The following is an 11404-nucleotide window of genomic DNA, read 5'->3' as shown; positions in this document are numbered from 1 at the left end:
ATCCTAATAATCCTAATGTTTGCCTGTGTAAATAAAGACTGAATTCATGTTGTTCTTGCCTTTATGTTGTCACTTATCCCCTTTGTAAAGGATACAATATTAAGCACTGATAATGTTATTGGCCAGTAGCACCAGACAAAGAGACAAGTGTGAGTCTGTTTTTAACAGATTTCAAATATTCTTAAGTACAGTTGATTTGAGCTGATATAATATTCACAGCTCAGATCAAAAGCAAGAAACGCTCTTAGTTAATATCAGTAATAGTTTACAATCAGCCATGCTATCACTTGCCTCTGCAAATCTCTTTAAATATCTGCACTCAGAGTGCCCTCTCTGGCCAGAGGAGCGAGCCCTCCACACACACACAGTGCTCACAGAGAAAGGGATCTGCTGTGTTTCCCGCACAGAACAGTGCGAGTCTGGCTGTGTTTCTCTCTCAGGGCTCTCCCTGTGACAGACCCCGGTGCAGGATCCCCTCTCACTGATCTCTGCCCGGCTCCTTTGCCATCTCTGATGTCGTGTCCCCGACGAGGAGCCGCACGCCCTTCCTGACGTGCGCTTTCCTCACCAGCTCTGCTCTGAGTCACTTGGAAGCAATTCCTGAGTTGTGCAAAGCTCACATTGGGCAATAGCAGCTGTGTGAGGAGCAGATTCCTCCCAGGCTGCTCCGTTTCCAGTGGTTTCTGACTAACTATCCCTGGCCATGCCAGGTGTCGATGGGACACCCCACCACAGGGAACGGCTTCTCTTGCTCCCCTCCAGCCTGTCTCGGGTGGAGGTGAAAGGGAGCAGAGCAGGCAGTGAAGAGTGCACTTGGCTGGGTGCACCCAACACAAGGGCACCCAAGGACACCTGGGACCAGGAGGAAAGGATCATCCCATGCCTGATGTCTGAATTACCAAATAGATTCAGCCCAGAGTGTGAAAACCACTCTCAGAACCTTGGTCTGAGCTCAGGTTTTCACATTCCATCTTCTCCTGTGCTGAACAGCAATGGGCTTTCCTAGAAAAGAGCTCCAGCAGCTTGGCCTGCTGAGCAGAGAACACTCATATGACCTGAGCCTATGGACAGCCTATGGAAATAGAAAGTTTTGGCCAGGCATAAGGTGCTGGAGCCCCTCCTGGAGGTCTGGGGGAAGTGCTCTCCCAGACCTCCAGGACTTACCTGGAAACCTACATGGGCCAAGTCAGAGGCAGCCCCACAGGTGCTCATATAGTCAAGAAACACGAGCAGAAAGAGAACTAACACTTAAGCATGGCCTCAGGGCTATTTATACCCTGTAGAGATGCCTGTGAGCCCCTTTTGTGCCATGTACAGTGAGACAAGCCTAACCCTGCACCACACAAGGGGCTTGGGTGATTATCCCCCATCAAGAAGGTGAGAGGGAAATGGGGAAATAAATATCAGTGGGGCTCCTGGTTTCTGGAGGAACAGAGGAAGACAGAAAGCAAGAAAAAGAATAATTTAAAAAACCCTTTTAGATTTTGCTTCAATGAGCTGCTCCTCTCTGTTTCTGAGAAAGAGTTAGAGATGAGCAAGTGTAACACCATGAACGAGCTCTGAGTACCTCCACACCTTGGGGAATTTGGTTCCTGACTTAATTTACCGAAACAATGCCCAGCTGGGGAGGGGTTTGATCAGCCACCCAGAAGATGATGAAACAAATGACACCAGATGAGATGGGGGTTCCCTGCAGCAGACACATGATAAGGATTCAGAGCACTGTGCAGCCAGCTCAAGCAGCCCACACAACTGCTGAGCTGCTTTGGGGAAGACCAGCTCCTGGAAGAGAGAAGATAAAGAAAGAGATGTGGACAGATCATCCAAGATTAATGATGGAAAAAAGTGAAAATACTAGTGAGAGGAAGCTTTCACTATGCCAGAATCATTATTAATCGCCTGCAACTCCCTCTGACTAAGAGTTGTTAAACTTCATTGGCATTTAAAAATGTAGATATTCCATTACACAGGCAAAAACCAGCTAAGATATTGGAATATGAAAGGGGATTAACTGCAATGGGCACTTCTAATTAATTTTTTAAGAGTATTTTTTCAAAAGTGTTTTTTAGCTTGTCTGTTTAACTTCTGGCAAGTTGTTTTTACCTCCTCTATTTTAACTTTTCCTTCTGATTTGTCAGTGTTTTTTAACTCCCATGCCAGTTTCTATGAAATTAATAAGAGTGATAGAGAAATTTCCAAAATATTAAGGTATTTCAAGCACTGGCTGAATTGGTGTCCAAAAGATGACTGAGTTTCCTAACTGAGATCAGCAGAGCCACAACCCTTAGTAGACAACACAGAAGCAAAATTTGACAGGAAGAAAGTCTTGATGGTCAGAGCATCGTTTGCTTTGATACAAAATTGTTTTTATAGAATTATCTTTTTCAATGTCTGTGATCTTTTCTCTTCAGGGTCTTCTTCACAAGTAAATCTAATGTACCACCTTTGTCTTTCATTGCTTTGCACAGAACACCATCTTTTGAATGAGACTGAAATATTTGTGAAAAGAAAGTCTGGCATTCAGGTTTCCCACCTGTTCAGCTAGAAATGGAGACCATGGAGTCTTTTGCCTAGGAGGGAAGACATCACAATAGGCACTCCCAGGCTGCTAACACACCCCATATTCAAAACTCAGGTATTCCAACAGATCTCAGCTGAAAGACCTCTCTGCTTTTGAGGGCAGAACTGGCACTGGAGCTGTAGAGGGCTGACAAGGCACCAGCACATGGAAAATCATTTGCAACTCCTTGTTGGGTTGGCAATGGACAAAAAGGTGAGAGGGGCAAAGGGCTGAAAGCTCCCTCTGAGGCCACAGACACCCACACAGGAGTTACCATCACTCTGAGCCTATCAGTTGTCATGTGCACCTGTAAACTCCCTGTGAACATGCAGCTGGGGGTTTCTGATGTCTTTGGTAGCTCCAATAGGGAACATGTGATTCTACCTCCTGAATCTTCAAGCTTGCCTTAGCAAGCACTGTTGGTCTGAAGTGGAGTAAAGGGGCATAAATTCACCTCTTACAAGGCAAACAGTGACAGTTCATTGAAACACATGGCCCTGTACTTCCTCTGGAAGAGAAAGGCTGGAGCAGCTCAGCAAATTCAAAGACAGGATGCAAGATAAAGGCAGCTTTGAGAAGGAGTTGAGGTTTTGGTTTTCCATTGCTCCATTCTAAAAATAACAACCAAACTTCAGGAAGGGGTGAGGTGGTGGGTACCCTGTTTTTACAGACTGTGAGTGTTGGTGCACAGATGCTATGAAAGTATCCCTAGCTGAGGCCTGGACTTGAGCTTGAATCCCATGGAAATGGCTTTGTAGTTCCAAGGAAGCAGTAAAAATGTTACAGGTCTCTTCAATGACTGGATTTCACCTGCCTTCACAAACCACCTCAATACTTTCATCCACATTTATTGAATAGAAGAAACTATTAATATCCCCATCTTTTCCTTTGTTATGAGGAATTGTAGCTAAAGGATAGATACAAATTCCTGCTGTGCTAGGTACCAGGAGAGAGAAAGCCTTGGTACATCCATCAGCATCAGCTGGGGACACCAGAGGGTTAATCTAGGGGAAAGCCACCAGCTGCTGATCCAGAGCACTAGGAGGAGGCAGGCTGTAGGTTCAAAGGACCCAGCAGATGTGTCTGGAAGGGAAGTGGGGAAAGAAGTGTCTGTTAGCTGTCACCAACGTTGGACCAGAATGCAAAGGGCATTGGCAAAATTTTCTCTTGTTCTTTAGAGGACAGAGATTTATGAGAAGGTGTTCCCTAATTTAGTTCTGCTTTCCCCAAGATTTCTCTGTCTCCACCCTGGATGGGTCTCCTTCCAGCAAGGAGTACAACTTACAACAATGAAGAAAATCCCTGATCTTCAAAGGGCTGCAGCACATTGCCATAATGCTGTCATAGTAAGGACATAGCCCCATCTATACAGGCAAGATCAAACAGCATCCTGCAGAGTCAGGATGCTATTGCATTACAACATGATTCTTCCCCATGACAGATTTGGCCAAAAGCCAGGCAATGAAGTGGGTCTGCTAGAGTGAATGGACTTGGGGTCTCAGACAGCAGTTGGAGATTTATGCTGCTGCTGGTGCAGAAATCAAATCAAGACGCTGCTCCCCAGCAGTACAGGCTCACCCACCATCTGCAGACCAATGGTGTGAAATCTGTGCCCTGTGCCATTGCTGTAGCTACACATCTTGTGCTTTTCTTTCAAAAGTGTGTTCATTGAATTCATCGTTAATAATTATTGATATCAGTTAATACTAATCTTCAGAAAATGTGAGAAGGAAAATCCTTTGAGAATATCCCTAGGTGAGCCCATCAAGGGATCATGCTGTGCTCTCATTTTCCAATGTAACTGCCCATTCAATGATAGCTTCATAGGAAGTGGCAAAGATCTTTTTAGTGGCACTTTGCTGCCAGGGTGTTTTAATGAAAGGCAATCAGCAGGACAGTAACCTGAAGAACTGAGCAACCTACAAAATCCAGAGATTTTTGTGAAGAGATTTTAACTGTCCTTCTTTATACATCTATACCTTTGATTTTAGTATTGAAGTCATGGATATACTTAAATATTTCTTGAAATATGCAGAACAAATCCATCAGTACTGTGGATTAGAGAGCAGAGAGTGAGAGAAATGAGCCTGTTAAGGCTTGGTGACTCTTGCAGGACTAGCAGAGGGACTGAGACCTTACTGCATCTATGTTAAAGGGGCTCGTGTCTGCTGTATCTGTTTGCTTCAAGCATGTAGGATTGTGCATGCTGGAATTTATGGTGCATACTCATCTGAGTCACAGAATATGATAAGCTCAAACCCATTGCAAAAAAAACCAAACAAAACCACACACCAAAATTGCTAAGGCATTTGCACAAAAATAGATTAGCATGGCCTGAATAAATGTGTTTGATAGGGTCAAGTGATAAGTTGCAAGATCTTAAGCTGCTGTAACATAATTCCCAGCAATCATATGCCTAATATGTTATCATGTCTGTGTTTATTCTAGTAAATGAAATTAATTAGAGTCTATCCACTGGTTCTGAAGGGTCATGTTAAGGTTTGTGTTCTCATGACCAGACTAGAGCCTTAAGCTCATCCTCCCTGCCTTGGGACAGTCTGACCTGCTGTCAGATGAGCATATTAAAAGAACAAAAACAAAACAAACAAAACAAAACAACAAAACAATGACAACAAAAATCTTTCTTGACCTCAGAAAGCTAAAACCTCTGCAGGTGACATTAAATGTTATGGGAGGACATGGGCCTCTCCAGAAGGTACTTTCACACAAGAGACTTTTTAAGTATCAAGTCCAGAAGGACACAGAGTTTCAGACAGGTAGCTGATAGACAATGGCATCTTTTACCACTGGTCACAGAATATGAGGGTTTGCAAAATCACTGTTTAAATAATGATTTAATGGTGGACTTGGCAGTGCTGGGTTAACAGTTGGGCTTAGAGATCTTTTCCAACCTAAATGATTATTTATTATGCTAAATTGTGTGTTTGCCTGCACAATCCATTGTGTAACAAAATCAGTAGTGTAAGCTGTGTTTAACATCTAGAAAAAGGCACATGACAGGAGCACCAGAGTCACTTTAATAGCCAGATCAATGTGTCCTCCAGCCACAGTGAGGAAAATCCACTCACTGGAGCACAGGAAGATGCAATGGGAGGATGTCTCTTTAGCCTCTCAACTCCTTTAAGAGTCAGTCCACATCATAACACAACAGCTCTTAATTACTTCAGGAGGGTGCAGACTTTCTAGAAAGATCTTGGAAAAACCATTCAGTCCTTACACCACTCCCCTCCTGCCGGGGGGCTGTTCCCTGCCTGGGCGTCAGAGGCACAGTGGCTGCCTGCAGGCTGCACTGGGGACAGTGGGTAGCAAGGGTCACAGCTCTCCCTGACAGATGCACATGGAAGTTCACATCTTCTCATGGCATTGCTTCCACCCTGGTATCTACCTGGACAGTTCCACTTCCCAGCAGCAGAAAGACTTCACCCCACAAAGGCCAGAGAGCTGATGTCACTTCAGAGCACAGCAAGCAGCAGCAGGAAAAGCTGAACTCTACATCAGGGCACATTAATACTCCCAGATAGGTCTCTCTCAACTCACTGGTAGCTCTGATGTGTCACCTAGTCCTGTGGCTTTGGTCAGGGAAAGACCTCATCATCAAGGCTTCAGTCTGACAACAGGCATAAGGCTGTGTCTTTGAAATCTGCCCTCATAATCAGAAGAGAAAACATTTTCAGTGAAAGATCAGAAGAGCCAGGAATCAGCAGGGTCTGCAGACTGTCACTGCTCTCATGTTTGCTTTGTTATCAGCACATACATTCAAAAGTAGCTTTGTCAAAGGGATGTTGCCTGTGCAAATCAAATTGTAGTGGAAAGCAACAAAAGTGTTTGCCTGTGACGAGATCTCACCTGCTTTGTGTGGAAGCTGCTGGAGATCATTAGTACTCTCTGATACTTGTTATTTGTAAGCAGCCCTGCTCTTTTCAGGTTCATTTCCTGCTCCACAAAGCAGCACTGCCAGACATTTTCACACATTCTGGATGTTTGGGTAACATGGAGCAAAAATCTTCAGCTACTGACTGCCTGACCATGTAATAACCCAAACAGCTCAGCTGTTGGATGCTGCAAGCCAATATTCAACCCAGACCACATGCCAAGAAAATCCATGAAGGACACAGAACTTCACAAAATAGAACCTGCACCCTTCCTAAAGCCCAAGTGTATATGCCAGGCAAGAAAGAATTTGGACTGGAAAAAAATCCGGATTCCTGGGGCAGGAATTGATTGCTAGTGTTGTCATAAAATTGCTGGGTCCCATCTTGAGATCCTTGGTAAACTGTATGTCACAGCCAAATTTCCACACAGCCATGCTGCTCAGCCAGCTTGGAGGTGCACAGCACCACACAAGTGTTGGTTTCACTCTTGATTTTTAGCTACTTTTGAAGAAAAATGTGTCATTAACTGAGAGCTGATGCTCTGATGAGGGATTTCCAGAAAAAGGAATAAGAGATACGTCCTCTGATTTCTGGTGAATTCTCATATAACATGGACAAAAAATGGGCCTCTAACTTGTGTGAGTGCAGCTGCATTCCTTGAGGTCTCCTGGGGCAGTTGTACTCTGATGCCTGCAGGATGTGACCCATCTCTCTTGGAGCTGGTGATGGTAGGGTGGGCCTATCAATTTAGTCATATTCACCTTCCTAACACTGATCTGCAATATGTGTTTGTGGGAAGTAACCAAGAGACCATGTAATTATTTAGGTTAAGTGGCAACTTTGATTGAACTGTTTGGTAAGCACCAGCAACAGATAAAAGAGCAGCCTAAAAATGAACAAAAGGGGTGTCCTACCTCCCTGCCTAAATCTCACACACTCTAGGAAAGCCTCACTCGCTCTTTTTTTTATTTGAGTTAATGAAAATTTCTTTCCAAAGGAAATTTAAAGTCAATTAAAATTTGTATTTAATGTCAGTTATATTTAAATTTTATTATTGTTGTTGTCATTATAAAAACCACGCCCTTTAGAGGTCCCTGTGTCTTTGTTCCCACGTGGTGGATGGGAATTGCACTGCCTCTGTTGGCATCACTGCTGGGAGGACACCTGCACCCACCAGGCTGTCAGAGACCAGGGCAAAGCTGCCAGCAGGCTGTGACTGGCTGCACCACTCCAGTGCTCTGCCCAGGAAGAAGGGAGATTCATAAAGGCAACTGCCTCCAACCAGTCATGGAGGCTTCTAAAAACCACTATGCTGGCATGTGTTAAACTCATTCCAGTTTCTCCATCTGAAGGTGTCTGGGAATGTAGAGGAGTATTTCCCCATCCTGTGAGAAGCTCACTGGAGATGAGAGCCCAGCCATTCTTCCAGGGGAGACGTGGTCCCCTTCAGGGATAGTCAGAGTCTCCAGACTGGTCAGGGTCAGCTCTGCCAGGAGCTTGGCAGCAGTGAAATTGTGTGGATGAACATGTGCCAAGCTAGAGCTGCCTGGCTCTGGTCAGTCCAATTCACCAGCAGAGCCATTGTGTATAGATCTGCCTTTATCTGCATGTGCCCTTTGTTTCATGTGGTGTTATCTGTGCATCCTGCAGAATATAATGTTTCTACTTTAACACTGAGACACTCTAAATTGGACTCTCACTACTGTCACGTTAGACTATAGGCATGTGATTAAGTCATTTCTCTTAAATTAGACTTTACAAAAGAAACCTCTAACTGACCTGCTTTTCCTTCTGCTCCATGCTGGTTGCACATTAAAACCCATTACTTCAAACCATCCTGACAGGCATTTTTGCTAACAGTCACAGTCCATTCTAGCCAAGAGTTCTGGACACATCCAAATGTGCATGACTTGTTTCTAGTCTGAACCTGCCTGCTATTAACTTCTAACTTGCTTCAAGTCATCGTTTTCCCTGTTATATTAAAAAGAAATTGTTGGAAAGTTTCAATTTTGCAAGAGCTATTTAATTTTAAAGACTAATGGTTTTTGCTGGACCCTGTAAATCTTTGCATATAAATAACCCTGGATTTAAATTCCCAGAACACTGAAAGCCTCTAAAATGGCTCTATATATGGTGAAAACAACCACAGAATGTTTGGTCTGTCTACACCCAGTCCTCATAAGCCTTAAAGTGTCCATGATATTTATATTAAAATCTGCAAGTGGACTCTCAGTTACCATAAAATGATAATTTAGGGCATGATTCTGCTTTCACTTACACCCATGTGGGAGGTGGCTTTCTGTAACTCTCTCACTTCCAGCAGAATTTGCTACATGTGAAAAGAGGTGTGGAACACACCTGACATGTCAGTCTGGTTGTTGATAGCTGCATGGAGTTTAGAGGTGGAAGGAACCGCTAGATCACTTTGTCTGAGCTGCCTGTTATGGAAATCCATTCAGTTATTCTTGTAGTGGGCCCAATAATTTTCACTGAACTAAAATGTAGCTTCCAAAAAAGCATCCAGAGGTTTTAAAACACAGGAATCCACCACTCCCCTTCATCGTTCAGATAACTTTAAAGAAAGATTGCTGTAAAATGTGCCTTCTGTCTAGCATGAATACATCTACCTTCCAGTTTTAGCTTTTCATTGTTACATGACAAAGATCCTTATTTTCTCTAATTTTCTTACCTGAAGACAACTATGCATTGCAAAGAGTCTGCTTCTTGCTTTTCTTTTTGATAAGCCCTACACAATAGCTGATCTGCAGTAAAAGGGTGTGTGTAAATCCTTACCTTAGAGACAATGCAAGATAAGAGCCTTCAGCCCAGTGGGCTCAGCCCTCAGCAGCCACTGCTGGGGGACCACACCTGTCCTGTGTTGCTGGCAACTCCTGAAGAGGCTGCTGAGGGCAGTCCTGCTGGCAGCCAGCACTGCCTGCTCGTTCCCACTGCAGATCAGCCCCGTTCCCTCCGTGGCCAGCTCACACAGGCACGTAGGAAATGGCCATCGAGCTCTGCAGCTGCCTGCAGCACAGGTCACTGCAGGGGTGAGAGATGCACTGCAAACTCTGCTGGCCCAAGCACGTGTGTGTGCTGGGGGTGAGTATTCAGATATTTAAAGGAAAGAAGAGAGAGGAAAAATGCACATGGAGCCATTCCCTCAGGGTAAAAGTGAGTACTCAATAGCTCCTGAAGAGTGGCTTACATGCCATCAATTCATCCACTAATTTACTCTGCAGTAACCAATTTATTCAACCATGGTCTGTGTTAATCTCCCCCAAAACATATTTTGTCTGACCTCTCTCTAACAAACCCATTGCCTCATTAGAAGATTAAGTCAGGTTAGTTCATTATTATTATTCTTTATGGTTGGTGACAGTCTATGCCTGTGGACAGTGACAGCCAAGAACTCCCTTCTCCTCACTGCTTGTGAGTGTAAATCACAATTAGGAGCCAGGATTGTTTGATAATGGTAACCATGTAGACATAACATAACATATATATATATAGATGTGATATACTTCTAATGAAACACATCTACATCTGGTTTCTATAGCACTGTGTGGATTGGCATTAATCATATCCTCCTACTTTTAATTCCTTCCCGGTAGGCAAAGCTAACTTCCCGACCTACGTTATCCCACTTGCCCTGACACACAACATGAGCTATGGCTTAGAAGGAAACAGATATAGACATGACAGACTCACCATTCCCATTATGTCATTTTCTAAATCAAAGTTTTGGTGTGATTTAAGTGCTGCTTATTGCTGCACCAAGATTTGTGCCTCAACTGCTGTCTCTTGATCCCTGTTCAAACCTAAGGAGCGTGGGATTAAGCCAGTGGGATACTGTGTACTTCCAGAGTAATGTGCATTCTAACTATTAAAAGGTGAAATATAAAAAAACCCAACAAAACCCACAAAAACAAAACAAAAAAAAAAAAAAAAAAAAAAACCCTCCCAAAACCCAAAAACCTCCAAGCAAATAAGCAAACAAAAAAGATATTTCATTTATAACAGAGTCACGTTCACTTGAAAAAATTAATCTGCAACATTTAGTTATTAACCAAACCATACAAACCCATCCTCCCCCTGAAACCTCATTTCAGAAATTATCCTAGACATGAAGTCCCCTGTTCAGGACATCCATATCCCTGAATCATGACAAGGCCACCAAGCGCCCAAGGAACACAAATGAGGCAGGCAACACCAGTTCCCCAAGGCACAGTGTTGAGAGTAGCCATGGATGGATGGACTAGGGACACCTGTGCTAATCCTCTCTCACCTCTGACAGTGCCAGAGAAAGTCTGATGCCAGGTGATCACACCTTAGGACTCACACAGACATCAAGGACTTGGTTATGTGTACAACAGTAGCAGAGCTTGCTGATATAGCCCCTTGCCTAAATGACATTCATCATTCATTGGGAGCTGCAGTGATAGGACAGGGAGCAATGGGTACAAATTGAAAGAGGGGAAATTTAGGTTACATATTAGGAAGAAATTTTTCACTGTGAGGGTGGTGAGGCACTGGAGATTGTGGATGCCACAACCCTGTCAGTGTTCAGAGCCAGGCTGGATGGGGCTCTGAGCAACCTGGTCTCGTGGTAGGTGTCCCTGCCCATGGTAGGGCAGGCTGGGACTGGATGATCTTTAAGGTCCATTCCAGCCCTGAACATTCTGTGATTCTGTGATAGTGTTATAAGCCTGGCTTACACCAGATCCTTGGCTATCAGGGTGGCTCCTGTGGAGACGGGATCAAGTAGCCCTCTTGACACCTTTCTGCCCTCTGCCCCTGTTTGCAGCAGACAGTGCCATATGTCCCTTGCCTGATGACAGAGGTGTGCAGGGCTCTGTATCTGAAGGGTTTGTGACACAGATTTGGAGGTGGTTACTGTATGGGAATGGAGCTGCCATGGGAGGAAGGTCTGAGAGGAAGGAATACCTGAAAG

The sequence above is a fragment of the Ammospiza caudacuta genome, chromosome 1 (genome assembly GCF_027887145.1).
Source record: "Ammospiza caudacuta isolate bAmmCau1 chromosome 1, bAmmCau1.pri, whole genome shotgun sequence".
Lineage (NCBI taxonomy): Eukaryota > Metazoa > Chordata > Aves > Passeriformes > Passerellidae > Ammospiza > Ammospiza caudacuta.
Note: the sequence above shows the minus strand (reverse complement) of the source record.